Below are 13,985 nucleotides of genomic sequence, written 5' to 3'. Positions count from 1 at the left end.
TTTGGTTTTGATAATTAAATTATAATTTATTATAATTTATTATTTATAATTTATTTTATATTTATATTTATAATTTATTAATTAAATTAAATAATAAGCTTGTATGATTTAGCTTTTATTTTTTTATTTTTTTAAAGTAATTTTTTTTTTTAATTTTTATTTATTTATGATAGTCACACACACAGAGAGAAGGAGAGAGAGAGGCAGAGACACAGGCAGAGGGAGAAGCAGGCTCCATGCACCGGGAGCCTGACGTGGGATTCGATCCCGGGTCACCAGGATCGCGCCCTGGGCCAAAGGCAGGCGCCAAACCGCTGCGCCACTCAGGGATCCCTGATTTAGCTTTTAATAAGGCCTTGCAAAATTCTTGAAACAGTCTGCTGCTTTTGACAGTCAGCTCTCCCAAGCTGATATAAGGCAGCTTCCAGACATCGCTGGCTTTCCACCCTCCAACTCCAACCCATACTTCCTTAATGCCCATGGTAGTGGGGACAGGGGAGACAGGGTAGTGGGGACCGTGGCCAATATGCCTTTTAAAATACAGAATCCAGGGCCCTATGCCTGGAGATTGGTCTGAGGCAAGACTTGAAACTACAAAACCCAGACCTCCATAGGTGATTAAGATGCTTCAGGAGAATTAGGAACTAATCCTTTAGTGAGAGTGCTGACATTCCAGGCCAGCTCCCCAGGGTTTGATGCAGGAGTCCCACTAACAAGATGTCTTTGTTGCCTGGCCTTCTCTGCTCATATACAATGTCCGTTTGGAACGCCATGGGGCAGAGATTAGAGTGGGGGGCTTCAGGTAGGGGAAGTGTTCACGTGTTTGAGATCCTGAAACTCTCAGGGTATCATGGCTAGTACCACTACTTACCCTACGGAAGTTGAAACCAAACCAATTTTTCAGTTCCTAACTAGAAATTCGACTGTAGAGACCACCAAAAAAAGCGGAACTGGGTACGAAAGGTTGTGGGCTGATTAGTCAGAACCATGAAATCTTTTGCTGGGGTCGGCTACTGACTCATGGGGAAGTTTTCTGTTTCAGTAGTCTATATTGCAAATATCTTTGTTTAGTAAAGCTTAACAGCCAAGCATGATTGGCTCTTATGTGGGTGTGAAGTCAGCTCAATCAAGGAAAAAGAATGGTGGCCTCCATCAGTTTTTGTAATTAGTCCATGAAAACCTGAAATTAGAACACATGAAGTAGAGATGGATATTTTTCTAAAGGGCTTCTTGTTTTTTGAAAAGATCCACAGAAAGTTCCCTAGAAAATACCCTTCCAATAGTTTTAAATGGTGCTTACAAAACCCTTGTTCGTGCATATTTTGTAGAAATACACCTATTGCATTACACGTAGGAACCCTTACCTTTACCATACAGTTTCCAGAACCTGTCTCTGTATAGCTGTGAAATAGGAAATGTGGCCCAAATAAGAGGAACTAGGGGTTACATATGAGCAGAAAGGGTATGTTTGAGGACAGTAACAACATGAAAGACTTTTCTTCTTTGCTATGCTGAGAGTCACTGAACCAGCAATTTTGAAATCGCTTTTGTCGCTGTAACACATCCTGGCCAATGAACTTACTGATGAAAATTGAGGAACCTCAGCTCGGGTGAAAGTTTTAAACTTTTAAATTTATGATGAGAAATCTCATAAAACGTGTATGTGAGAGGAAAAAAACATGGCTTCCTGTGGAGCATGGAGCCAGTATTCATGAAACCAGATAAACTAATTTCCACATGCTCATAACATTTCTGGTGTGTATATTAATTAGCCGTACCCAAAATTTCTCAAGGAAAATATATAAAGTCAGTGTCCAGAGAAAAACATGAAAGGAATTTTTCAGGGATCATTAGGCATCAAATTGTTCTCCCGAGCAGTTTCCAAGGCCTTTGGTGAGTCTGAAGTGCATTAGTGCACAGGCTATGCTACAGATAGGAGCAATAATAGGAGGTGATTAGGACAGGACTTGAGACCTTTTTTTTTTTTTTCTTTAAAGTAATGACATTTCCATTTGCAAGCTTCCTTAAGCTCTGTGACTGCATGATTTCCAAGGCAGAATGTTTAACTTGATGTGACAGGCAGACTGCTATGGGCCTGGAGAACAGAGATTGGAAAAAGAAGCAAGCAAACCCATGTGATTTGTTTTATTTGCTACTGCTCCATCTTTGCACTGAGACCATTTATCTCAGTGTACCTTACCTTCTCCTATGTGGAAATGCATAATAGAACATGCAGCAGTGCTCTCATGGAAGAGAACCAATGGATCTTCTCCTCTCGCTTTTCCCCACGTTTCCCACCTCCTTTCCTGCCTCCCAGTTTTTGAGATGCACATGTGGGGCATGCTGACTGTCTGCCTCTGCACACACATTCTCTTCCCGTCTCCAAGTGCCATTTACACTGCTCTCCACCGTCTGGATTCCTTATTTTGTGACCTTATGCAAAGAGGTCGTGTTCCAGGAAGGCGGCTGCCCGGATGATCACTGTACAGAGCAGAGTACAAAACAAGCACAGCTCTCTCCGAGTTTGAAGAAGGTCATTGCGGTAAATCTCCTGGAGAGGCAGACTGGCACCACGAACTGGCATGGAGCCCGGACTAGTCTCCACATGCTCTGTAATGCCATCCCAGGGGCCAAAAATCAATGTCAGATGAAGCAAATGGGGACACAGAATCTTACTGACTTTTGCGAACTTCCCAGAGTTCTCTTTCTTTCATACACGATACCATTTCTATATTACAGTTCTGCTGTCTCTTCCCTTTACTGGTTCATCTCTTTTTTTAAGATAAAGGTCAAATTTCTTAGCCCAAGGGATGAAGCCCTTCATGATCTGGCCATGATTCTCCAGCCACTCTCTTAATTATGTTCCGCTGCCCACCTCAGTGCCTGGGCGCTTGACGGGATGAGCACTGGGTGTTATTCTATATGCTGGCAAATTGAACACCAATAAAAAATAAATTTATAAAAAAAAAATTATGTTCCACTGCTGCACCCGCATCAGTCTACCTATTTGGACTCTTCCAAAGTGAGTGCTACTCATCCTTTAACATTCAGGTCAGGCATCGTTTCTAGGCCTTTGGATGGATTTTCTGGGATCTGCACATCAATGCCTTGCAGACCTTGGAGCACATACTGCTTTTGTAATCATGATCTGATCTTGTTCACCATATTGTGAGCTTCCTGAGAGTGGACCACTTTTATTCATCTCTGTATCCCCAGCAAAGTGCCCAGCAAAGTGCCTGACACAAAGAGCTTCCTGAAAGTGGACCATGTTTCTTCATCTCTGTATCCCCAGCAAAGTGCCTGGTTGCTTGTGTTCCCTCATTCGTAATTCTTCAATTAATGTTGGAATGAACAAATGATCTGTTGCATTACTTAGAAATTAAAACTAATGAATAAAAGGGGGGGGATGTAAGAGACTGCTTTTAAGTTCTATTCTAAGAAATTCAGAACTTTAGCACTGTTCAGTGACCCATGGAAAAGAGGCAAGGAAATATGGTCCCTTTGCCTGTACTTGACGAATGCCACAAATCTGACAACTGACTCAGATAGTCCTAGGAATATAAAGCCTTGAGAAAGGACAAGCTTACTATTCATAAAGAGCTTGAAATAAAAATTATCATGAAACACTGAGGGAGAGCTGCCTTCAGTAAGAAATAATGCCCTAAGAATGCATCAAGATTCAGAACAAATAACTCTAGATAAAGAAGAGATTGTATCTAAAGGAACATGTTTTGTTAGCTGAAAAGTTAGGAAGGATGATTCATAGATCTGGGCTACAAAGTACAGTAGGTAAATCAGTGACATGGTGGCAAAGAATCTATATAGCTTCTTATAATGGTGTCCTTTTAGCTCTAGGGAGAGAAAGGTATTTCACTCAGTATGATAGCATGTATGCCACATAGCTGGTGGGTAGATAAGGTCAAAGAAAGTATCAATATATAGAACTCTTACCCAGTTGGCCATAGGCCTGTCAGTGATCATGAGCGGTCTGAAGCTGTATCAAGCAGCACTGTTGAGTTGGTTTCTCCCCAATAGTGGTGTTAACTTGTGGATGTGCTAGATTGCACAAGGACGATTGCAACCTGATTTATACTAGTTCCCAGCTCAGCCCCACCCTGCTCCGAAAGGATTTAAGATGGAAAAAACCCGAAGGGCACAAGACTGAACACCATTCAACACTCAACACTCAGTAATGTTTCAATAAGCATTGAAGAGAGGCCCAATTCAAAACCTCAGGCCCTACTGGCAATGCGTTTATACTCAAAATATCCTTACAAATTTTCATTACTACCTTCCTGGAGTGAACTGGCAAGAACTTTGCTGGTAGAGTCTTGTTGAGTTTGGGGTTCTTAATGAACCTATTTAAAGATGAGTGAGCATGTCATCTTTCCTGTGCAAAGATCTCTGTGGGCTAGGGTTGGCTTCAGTGAAAGGCACTTGCTTTTGAGGAGCACAGCTGGGGCATCAGAATAGGGCACTCAGGACCTCAAGAGTGGCTGTGTTTTCAAGACCCCGGCAGACCCAGCTTATTTCCCTAAACTAGTCTTGGGGGTGGATCTCTTTGCTTGGTCTCTTGTGTTCCTCACCCGAGATCGTTTGAGTATTTTCTACCTCAAATAGCATCAATTCACTGACAGGTCAGTAGATGGCAAAGAAATCCCAAACTGGTCATTTTCATCTTTGTGATTCTAGATTTTTGCTGCCAGAATCATCCTGTTTTACACCACTGCCATGAAATACCTGTGTTTGTCTATGGTAACATGTGCCCTAAATAATGCAGGAGAATCCAGCAGGTGGTAGAGAGGGCACTGGCTAGCTTTAGTCTTGGCTCCCTTGTAACTGCTACTGGCCGGCAGATAACTTGTGATTGATTCTCATCCTGTATCTGCTGTGGTTCCTAGTGTAGCTTAAAGCTGGGGTTCATACCCCATTGTGACTTCATGACCCAGTTTAAGCTGCTCGACCTCTATGCCTTTTTCCTCACCCAACAAATAGGAGTCATAATTATTAGAATACTCATGGGATCATAGAATTCAATGACTTAATACATGAAAAGTGTGTGTTATGTACTATTATTTTTACGCCCTTTGTGGGTGCGCAAGTTCTCTGATCTTCAACCTCACAGTTACAAAGCATAGAACATACAACTGAAAGAAATATGACTGATATCGACTAGCCAGCTTCTCATTTTAAAGAGGAGAAAACTAAAATCCAGAGAAAAGACAGATCTTTCTCCAAAGTCAAATGACTATTAGGGAAAGAGAACTAACTATTCACAGGTCCTGGGCAATGCAAGGAACAGATTTCCATGGAGCAAATTGGCCTTCTCCTCCATGAACTAGTCTTACCTACTTATAAACCTACTGAATGGCCATAATGTGGAGGACTTCATAGTTTAGGAATATAATGCCCAAACCCAAGTGTGTGAGCTCAGGAGATACAAAGATTTTAGGGGGCAACATTACAAATAGCAAGTGGCCAGAGCTCCCATACTTTGAAGGCCATGGAACTTTACTTTGGAGGCAACTGATGGCTAACTAGTGAGCGAGGGAGGCTGCCTAGAAGGAGCTAGAAGTGGATTTGCCAGCAAGGACTAAAAATAAATAAATAAATAAATAAACAAACAAACAAACAAACAAACCTGTGGTTCATACATATATAAAGTGTGACGGCACAGTAGTGAAACTGGCTTCACCAGCCAGGCAGTGAAATGGGAGCCTTTATTTTATGATCCTGTCTCACATGTTGTCTACACAAAATCCCCCCAGCCCACCCCAAGATCATGACCATCTTTGTCAACCAAAATAGGCATTCTCACCCCTCTTTACTGCCTCTTCTTCCTTCCCCCATCTGTGGCTCCTTGATGATGCTCAGAGTTCATTTCCATGTAATCAAACCTGGATACAAAGATCGAAATGGGGCAGAGTGTGCTAACCATGGCAGGAGGAGAAGCATGTAAAAATCACCCCTAGAATAAAAGCAGTCCATAGGCCCCAGTGGTAAGTGGAGCAAGGGTGAAACTACTGCTTTCACCGTTCTAATCTGTGCCTGCTTTTGTGAGGAACTGTCAACTTTGCTGGTTGGATGGTCTCCTAGAGCCAGGGACACAGGAGTACCCCCAGGACCCGAGAGGACCTCTCCAAATCTGCAGAGCACATCATTCCTTTATTTCTACTGCTTCAAGATAGTCTCATGGCCCTGAAGGTTGAGGGTACCCCTTACTGTTTCTCAAGTTCCCAGGAACTGGCAATTGCCAAATTTTGTCAGTTAATTTACTTAATTTATTCTTTATGCTCTACTGAGCCCCAGCACGCTGGGAAGTAAATGGTGTTTTCTTCTAGAATTGAGTCTGCTGACATTTTGAAATAGCCTAGGGCACCCCTCGTGTTGATGATCAGGGTCCTCTCCCTCTGAGGTTGGGACAACTTCTGGTTGACCTGCCTCCCCCTTTCTTCCAAACTACAGCTTCCTTGCCTCTGAAGATGAGGCTGGGTAAGGAAATGAATAGCCTGAAAAAAAACATAGCAGGATGTGAGTAAATTAAAGAACTGGGTTTTTTCCCTTGGGTTTTTAGGCAGAGGGGAACCTACTATAAAAACTTAAATAAAAAGTACCAACATGAATGAATGTAGGGGCAAGCCCAACACTGAAGTACCATTTTTGCTCTAAGTGGATTATCCACTGAGGGAATTTCCTCCCTTAAAAAAAGAAAAAAAGGAGGGGATTAGAAACTACTGCTTTCACCATTCTAATCTGTGCCTAATTTCCTACTTTTCTAAGATAGGGCTGTGGAGGCTAATCAAGGAGAATACTATCACTGTGTTGAGTGGTTGAGGATACTGATGACTTGACACTTGGAGCCTTTATTTGAAAAGGCAAGCACACTGCTGCAGTTGACCTGGGCCAGGCTCGTTGGGTGTGAGGCAGAGGGGACCCAGAAGGATGAGGTTGCAGTGCAGAACCTGACCCAACTCAGGTTCCTGGTTACTTTGAATTAGGTGGCCTGGAAAGCCCCAGAGATTTCACTATCTGATTTCTGGGAGTCAAATGAAAGAGAAGCTTAGCGACAGAATCCCCAAAGAAAATATAAAAGATAGTACCTTCCAGGAGTAGCTTAGTCTCTGGACTGAGCATCTACGTGCAGCCAATGCCATTACGTATCATGCCGCCTGGTTTGGGGAAGGGCATGGCAGGCAGTGTGACTTTTACTTTCCCTCTGAGGTTTGCCTGTCTGAGACAGATGTTGCTTCTTTTACTGTTGTTGTTTTGAAACACAATTGTCTTTTATTTTGCTCTTGCCATGGAAACCAATAAACAAAGGGAAGTGTGATTTCTTAATGGTCTCCATCTTCAGATGCATTTCTCTGCTTGATTACCTGAGAGAGCAGACAGCTATTTGGGATAAAGGAGAAAAGGGGGAGAGAAGGTGAGTTTTGGAAGCACTGGTCAATAAAAGTCTGGGCTTCATGTCTGGTAAACGATGTAGTCTTACGTTGCTTTCTGACATTTGGTGTGCCTTTGTTTGCAAAAGATAGTGTGTATGTTATACTTTTTTTTTTTTTTTTTTTAGAAAATTGAGTTAAATCCAGTTGTTTTTTTGTGTTTTGGCTATCCTTCGTGTGGCTTTCTTTAGGGGAATCGTGCACAATTACTTTGACATGGTGTCACACAGACTCATTCCAATGGAATCTGGTTAGACGGTCCTAATGCTTTTGCTCCAGCTGTGGACATGTGTTTTGATTTACATTGTGCTTGGATGGACCCTGAGCATGCTTCGTTCCTGTGGAAGACGTAATTTGCAACAGAAGATTTGGAATAGCATCATCTTGCTTGCAAAGTCATTTGAAAAAAAAGATTTCCTGATTAATTCCAAAGTCTTCAACTACCCTTCAGATAGGTACCACTTTAGGTAGTTAACCCAGTGTGATTCTCCACCCTGGATCTCCGACAGCCTCTCCTGGGTGTAACATTAATCCCTTCCACTTCATCCAGGAGATGAAGATTCCAGTCCCAGAGATTCCCAGTATGGCTGGGGTGGGGGCCTTGGGATGGATGGATGGATGGATGGACGGACAGACAGATTTTTTTTAGAATACTAATGATTTTTGAGGCTCAGCCATGGTTGAGAACCACTGTGTTAAACAATGTGATCTTTTAAAGGCAATTTGCTTTAGAGATAAATAATAGATACATCTAAGGACAGGAAGAGAAGATGCTCACAGAAATAACAAATAATGCCCATGGTCACAAAGAGGCTTGCTTCATGGTTATAACTAACTGCTCCCTTACCTTATGGGCTAATTTTGACTTTCTATAAAGGTAAATGCTATAAAACTCTGTTATATTTTTGAGAGCAGATGCATGGGGCAAAGTCACCCCCAGCTGCTTAAAAAAGGACTACCATTTTACTTGCTAAATCCAGGCTCACATGGAAAGTCAGTATGCATTAATCCACAAATAAGTTGTTAATTATCTGGTTAGTGGTTGGCTGCTTCATGGTAAATACAGCCTCAGAGATAGACCCATTGTTTATGGAGTTGATTAGCATGTACAACAGATACACAAGCTGGTAACAGCCTCTTACCCTCAGCTAGGTACCTTCCAATGCTTTACTAACATCACCTCGCAACATCTCTACAAGGTAGATAGTAGTATTCCCATCTTATAAATGTGAAACTAGGTACAGACATCTGCCCACCCCTAGGCTGGTCACCAGGATTGGAAATCAGATTTGTATGGCCCCAAAGCCACACTGCAGCTACTACACCATCTGGTCTCATCCCTGGCCTGCAGACTGGGCCATATTGGAACAGCAAAGACCATGGGGCTGACAGCAAGGCAAGCACTTCAGAGAAATATGTCAGACTTCCACACGAGGATGTGTTCATATGCTACGTTATAACTAAAGGCCAAATATTCTTGTAAATGTGGCAGTGATGACTTAACAGCTTTATTAAAAATACCACATTAAGTGTGTACAGGGGAGTGTTAACACCTATTAAAGCTAGGTGATTTTATTTACCTATTTTTCTGTATGTTTGAAATATCTCATTGCTAATCATTCTTGGGCAAAGGGAAATGGAAGCAACCTGATAAGCTCTTCTGCATTATGAATTAATCAGATAGGTTTGTATAGATTGGACCAGACATTTGCTAATACAATCTCAACAAAGAGATAAGGTAGAGAAAGGAATGTTTGCTAATTAACTACCATGGAAAAAGAAATGTGAGAAATAATTAAATCACCTGGTTCTCTGTGCACCTCTCAAGCCTTCTTTCTCCCCGTGTGTCTCTTCCAGCTAATGGCTGAGAGCAATTAGCCAACAATACACTCAGTGGAAAAGAGATCTTGTTAAGTGTTCAGCTCCATGCCAATTGTGGGTGTACTGTTTTCGCAAATTACATTAGTGCTCATGGACTGGAATTGCAGTGCTTTAAATACTCAAAATTATGAGACCAGCTGTTCCCAGTGGTCATTTTGTCTTCGAGCGAACTTCAAAGGCAATCGTTGGCTAGGAGAAGAGTCTTCAGATTCCAGGAGCTTTCGTACATTGCAGGACATATCTTATACTTCCTTCCAAGTTCAGTGTGACACAGGAGGCTATGCTTTGATTTTGACCCTCGGTCCATGAAAACTGTAGATGAAGTTTACATTCCTACCCTTGCACTTCTGAGCAGCTGGCACATCTCAGCCAATGTTGTTGCACATATATATATAAAAGGAAGGAGTAGCCGCTTACTCTTAACGTGGGCACGTTCTTCTTTAAATCCCATCTAGGGTTGCATAGATGCTGATGTGTCTTCAGCAGCAGATTTTTATCTTCTGGTTTCCAGGTGGTTGGTGATTTCACTGTGACCCTCTGCATGGATAGTAAATGCCAAACATATTTTGTGCACCTTGTCATCATCAATTGTCTTGAGACACAGAAGTTTAGTATTTAATTTTTCATTAAAGGTACACTTTTAGTTTAGTTAAAAATGTATGGCTTTTTGTTGCCTAAAGAATTTATTGCAAGGGCTCCTGGGTGGCACAGTTGGTCAAGCATCTGCGTTCTGCTCAAGTCATGATCTCAAGGTCCTGGGACCCAGCCCTGCATCAGTCAGGGAGCCTGCTTCTCCCTCTCCCTTTAGGCCTCCCTTCACTGTGCTCTCTCTCTCTTTCTTTCTCACACACTCTCAAATCTTAAAAAGAAAAGAATTTATTGCAAAATTAAAATATTGCCAAACAATAAATAAATAGTTGTAGATTTATACTGTATGACTAGTGACAAAATCACAGCACAAGGCTATTCCGACTACCCTGTAGATATTCTCCAGGAGAATTAACTGGGTGACTGCTATTTCCCGCACATTATTCATAAATACCTAATTTCTGATTTCCATTTTCCTCTGACCCCAGCAAATGGAGGCCTGGCACGGTCATCCATCTTGTAGACTGTGGAAAGTCCTGCACACAGCTAGCTTGCTACATCAAGTGGCCGGCAGGCATGGCAGCACCATTAAATGGGTGTCCCACTGTCTGGAGACCAGAAGGAATTAAATTGTCCCTAAACCACTCTGAGCTCTTGAGTAAGACATGTTAATTACGTTGAGTAGAAGCCTGATTCTACTTGCATGAAATTCTGCAACAGGTAAAACTAAACTATGGTGGAAAGAAATCTGAGCATGTGTTGCCTCTGGAGAGTGAGGGCAGAGGTGGCTGGGAAGGGGCAGGAGGGAACTTTCTCGGGTAATGGTCAAGAACTATAGGTTGATAGGTTTGGATTAAACAGCTCTATGGATTTGTCAGATCTCAGTGAATTGAAGATTTATGCATTTCACTGTATGTAAATTATGTGTCAAAACACAATAATATGCATGTTGTGAAGTATTTGAGATAATATGTATGGGCATCTGCAACTTTACAAAATAAGGCAGATTTTTGGATGGAGAGAAGAATAGATATATGTGTGATAAAATAAGCATAATAAAATGTTAATGGTAGAATGTAGGTGGTGGATGTTCAGTGCTCACTATGAAATTATTTCAACTTCTTGTTTGTTTGGAAATGTTCATAATAAAATGTTGGGGGATTAAGCAGCTTTTCATAGTGGTCCAGAGGGTCGAAAGGACCCCTTTGCCTATTCAGCTGCATCTATATCCATGGATAACAATTCTAATTGGTATGTTTTTACACACACACACACACACACACACACACACCATATTTAAAGGATATACACCAAAAAAAGCCATAGTTATATTTGGATGGCAAACCATAGAGCTTTTAATATTTTCTTATTATTTTTGTTTGCCTATATTTTTTTTTTATTTTCTACAATGAACATTTGTTTCTTGTACCATATTGTAAATTTTCAGAGGTGGTTTTTTTTTGTTGTTGTTAAAGCTTTTTAGTAAAAACATCTTTTCCCACTTAGGTAGAAATACTTTATGTTGACCTTTTTTTAGAAAAAAGATTATATTTATTTATGTATATATTTGAGAAAGAAAAAGAAAACAAATGGGGGAGGGGGCAGAGAGAAAGAGAGAGAGAAGCCGACTGCCCACTGAGCAGGGAGCCTGATGCAAGTCTTGATCCCAGGACCCAGGATCATGACCTGAGCTGAAGGCAGACTCTTAACTGACTGAGCCCCCCAGGTGCCTCTAAGCTGACCTTTTATTTAACCTCTGCCTCTCGAATTACTTTTTTGTGGAGCGTACTTGAATAATTTTTCAAATTATGACAAAATACATTTAGCAGAAAACTTACCATCATAACCAGAAAAATTAAGCTCAGCAGCATTAAGTACATTCACATTGTTGTGCCACCATCGCCACATTCGTCTCCAGAATTGTGCAATGCTAAAACTCTGTGCCCATTAAATAACCATTCATTTTCCCCTCCCCACCCCCAGACAACCACCATCCTACCTGCTGTCTCTATGAATTTGACTCCCCCAGGTACCTCACATAAACAGAATCCTACAGTATGTGTCCTTTTGTGACTGGCTTACTTCACTTACCTTATATCCTGAAGGTTCATCCGTGTTGGAGCACGTGTCAGGATTTCCTTCCTTTTGTAAGGCTGAGTGATATTCCACTGGATGCATTTGCTCTATTTTGCTTATCATTTCATCTTTCCACAGACACATTGCTTTCACCTTTCGACTTTTGTGAAGAATGTCGCTATGAACATGGATGTACAAATAGCTCCTTGACTCTCTGCTTTCAGTTCTTTTGGGTATAAACCTGGAAGTTAAAATGCTAGATCATATGGTAATTCTATTTTGAATTTTTTGAGGAACTGCCATACTGTTTTTGAGGGTGCCAGCACCCCTTTGCATTCCCACCAACAGCACACAGAGTTGCAATGTCTCCATATCCTTGCCAACACTTGTTATCTTCTATTTTGTTTTTGCTTTTTAGAGTAGCATCATAATGGATGTGAACTGTTATCTCATTGTGGTTTGGACTTGCATTTCCCTAATGATCCATGATGCTGAGCACCTTTTCAGGTGCTTATTGGCCATTTGTATATCTTCTTTGGAGAAATCTCTTCTTTCCAGTCCTCTGCCTATTTTTAATTGGGTTGTTTGTCTCTTTGTTGTTGAGTTGTAGGCATTCTTTGTGTATTGTGCACCTTGACCCCTTATTGAATATATAACTTGAAATTTTTTTTCTCTCATTCTTTGGGTTGCCTTCTTACTCTGTTGATTGTGTCCTTTGATGCACATAAATTTCAAATTTTGATGTAGACTCATTATTTTTTTCTTTTGTTATCTATGACCTTAGTCATATTCAAGAAATCATTACCAAATCCAGTGTCTTAAAGCTTTCCCCCCTATGTTTTATTCTAAGAGTTTTAAAGCTTTTGCTCTTATATTTTAGGTCTTTGACTCATTTTGAGTTATTTTTTTGTAGAAGATGTAAGGTAAGCGTCCAATTTCATTCTTTTGTTTGTGGATACCCACTTTTTATCAGTACCATTTATTGAAAAGAATGTCCCTTCCTCATTGAATGGTCTGAGAACCCTTGTTAAAAATCATTTGATCTTCTTTGTGAGTGTTTTTGGACTCTATTCCATTGATTTTATGTCTATCTTTACCCCCACCCCACACACTGTTTTGTTTACCGTAGCTTTGTGATCAGTTTTGGAATTAGGAAGTATGAGACTTCCAGCTCAGTTCTTCTTTTTTCAAGATTGTTTGGCTCTTTGGGGGTCATTGAAATTTTATGTACACTTTATGGATTTTTTTCTATTTCTGGAAAATACGTTGGGACTTTAAGAGGAGGGATTCAATGGGACATTGAATCTGTAGATCACTTTGGGTGGTATTAACAACATTATGTCTTCTAATTCATAAACACTGGATGTCTTTCCACTTGTTAATGTCTTCTTTAATTTCCTTCAGCAATATTTTGTAGTTTTCAGTGTATAAGTCTTTTGCCTCCATGGTTAAGTTGATTACTAAGTATTTTATTCTTTTTGGTGCTATTCTAAGTGGAATTCTTAATTTCCTTTGAAATTGTTCATTGTCAATATATAAAAAGGCTACTGATTTTTGTGTGTTGATTTTGATATCCTGCAATGTTGCTGAATTTGCTTCCTGGTTACAATAGTTGTGTGTCTGATATTTAGGTTTTCTACATAAAAGGTCATGTCATCTGCAAACAAAGATAATTTTATTTCTTCCTTCCAATTCAGATACCTTTCATTTCTTTTTCTTGTCTAATAGCTCTGGTCAGGACTTCTAGTATTGTGTTGATTAATAGTGGCAAAAGTGGGCACATCCTGTCTCATTGCTGACCTTAGAGGAAAACCTTTCAGTCTTTCACTTTGAGTATGATATTAGCTGTGGGATTTTTATATATACTCCCTTATTATGTTGATGTAATTTCCTTCTAGTCCTACTTTGTTGAGAGCTTTTTCTTTATCATGAAAGGGTGTTAAATTTTGCCAAAGACTTTTTCTATATTATCTGTGATAATCATGTGAGTTTTTCCCC

General features: G+C 40.6%; 1 protein-coding gene across 3 annotated transcripts in view; it reads left to right on the top strand.

Moving 5' to 3' along the window:
- PDHX (pyruvate dehydrogenase complex component X) overlaps positions 1-13,985 on the top strand; it is a 174,637-nt gene that overhangs the window by 74,426 nt on the left and 86,226 nt on the right. The gene's annotated exons all lie outside the window — the stretch shown is intronic.

The sequence above is a fragment of the Vulpes lagopus genome, chromosome 11, assembly GCF_018345385.1.
Source record: "Vulpes lagopus strain Blue_001 chromosome 11, ASM1834538v1, whole genome shotgun sequence".
Classification (NCBI taxonomy): Eukaryota; Metazoa; Chordata; class Mammalia; order Carnivora; family Canidae; genus Vulpes; species Vulpes lagopus.
This window is presented reverse-complemented; position numbering and strand designations above follow the sequence as displayed.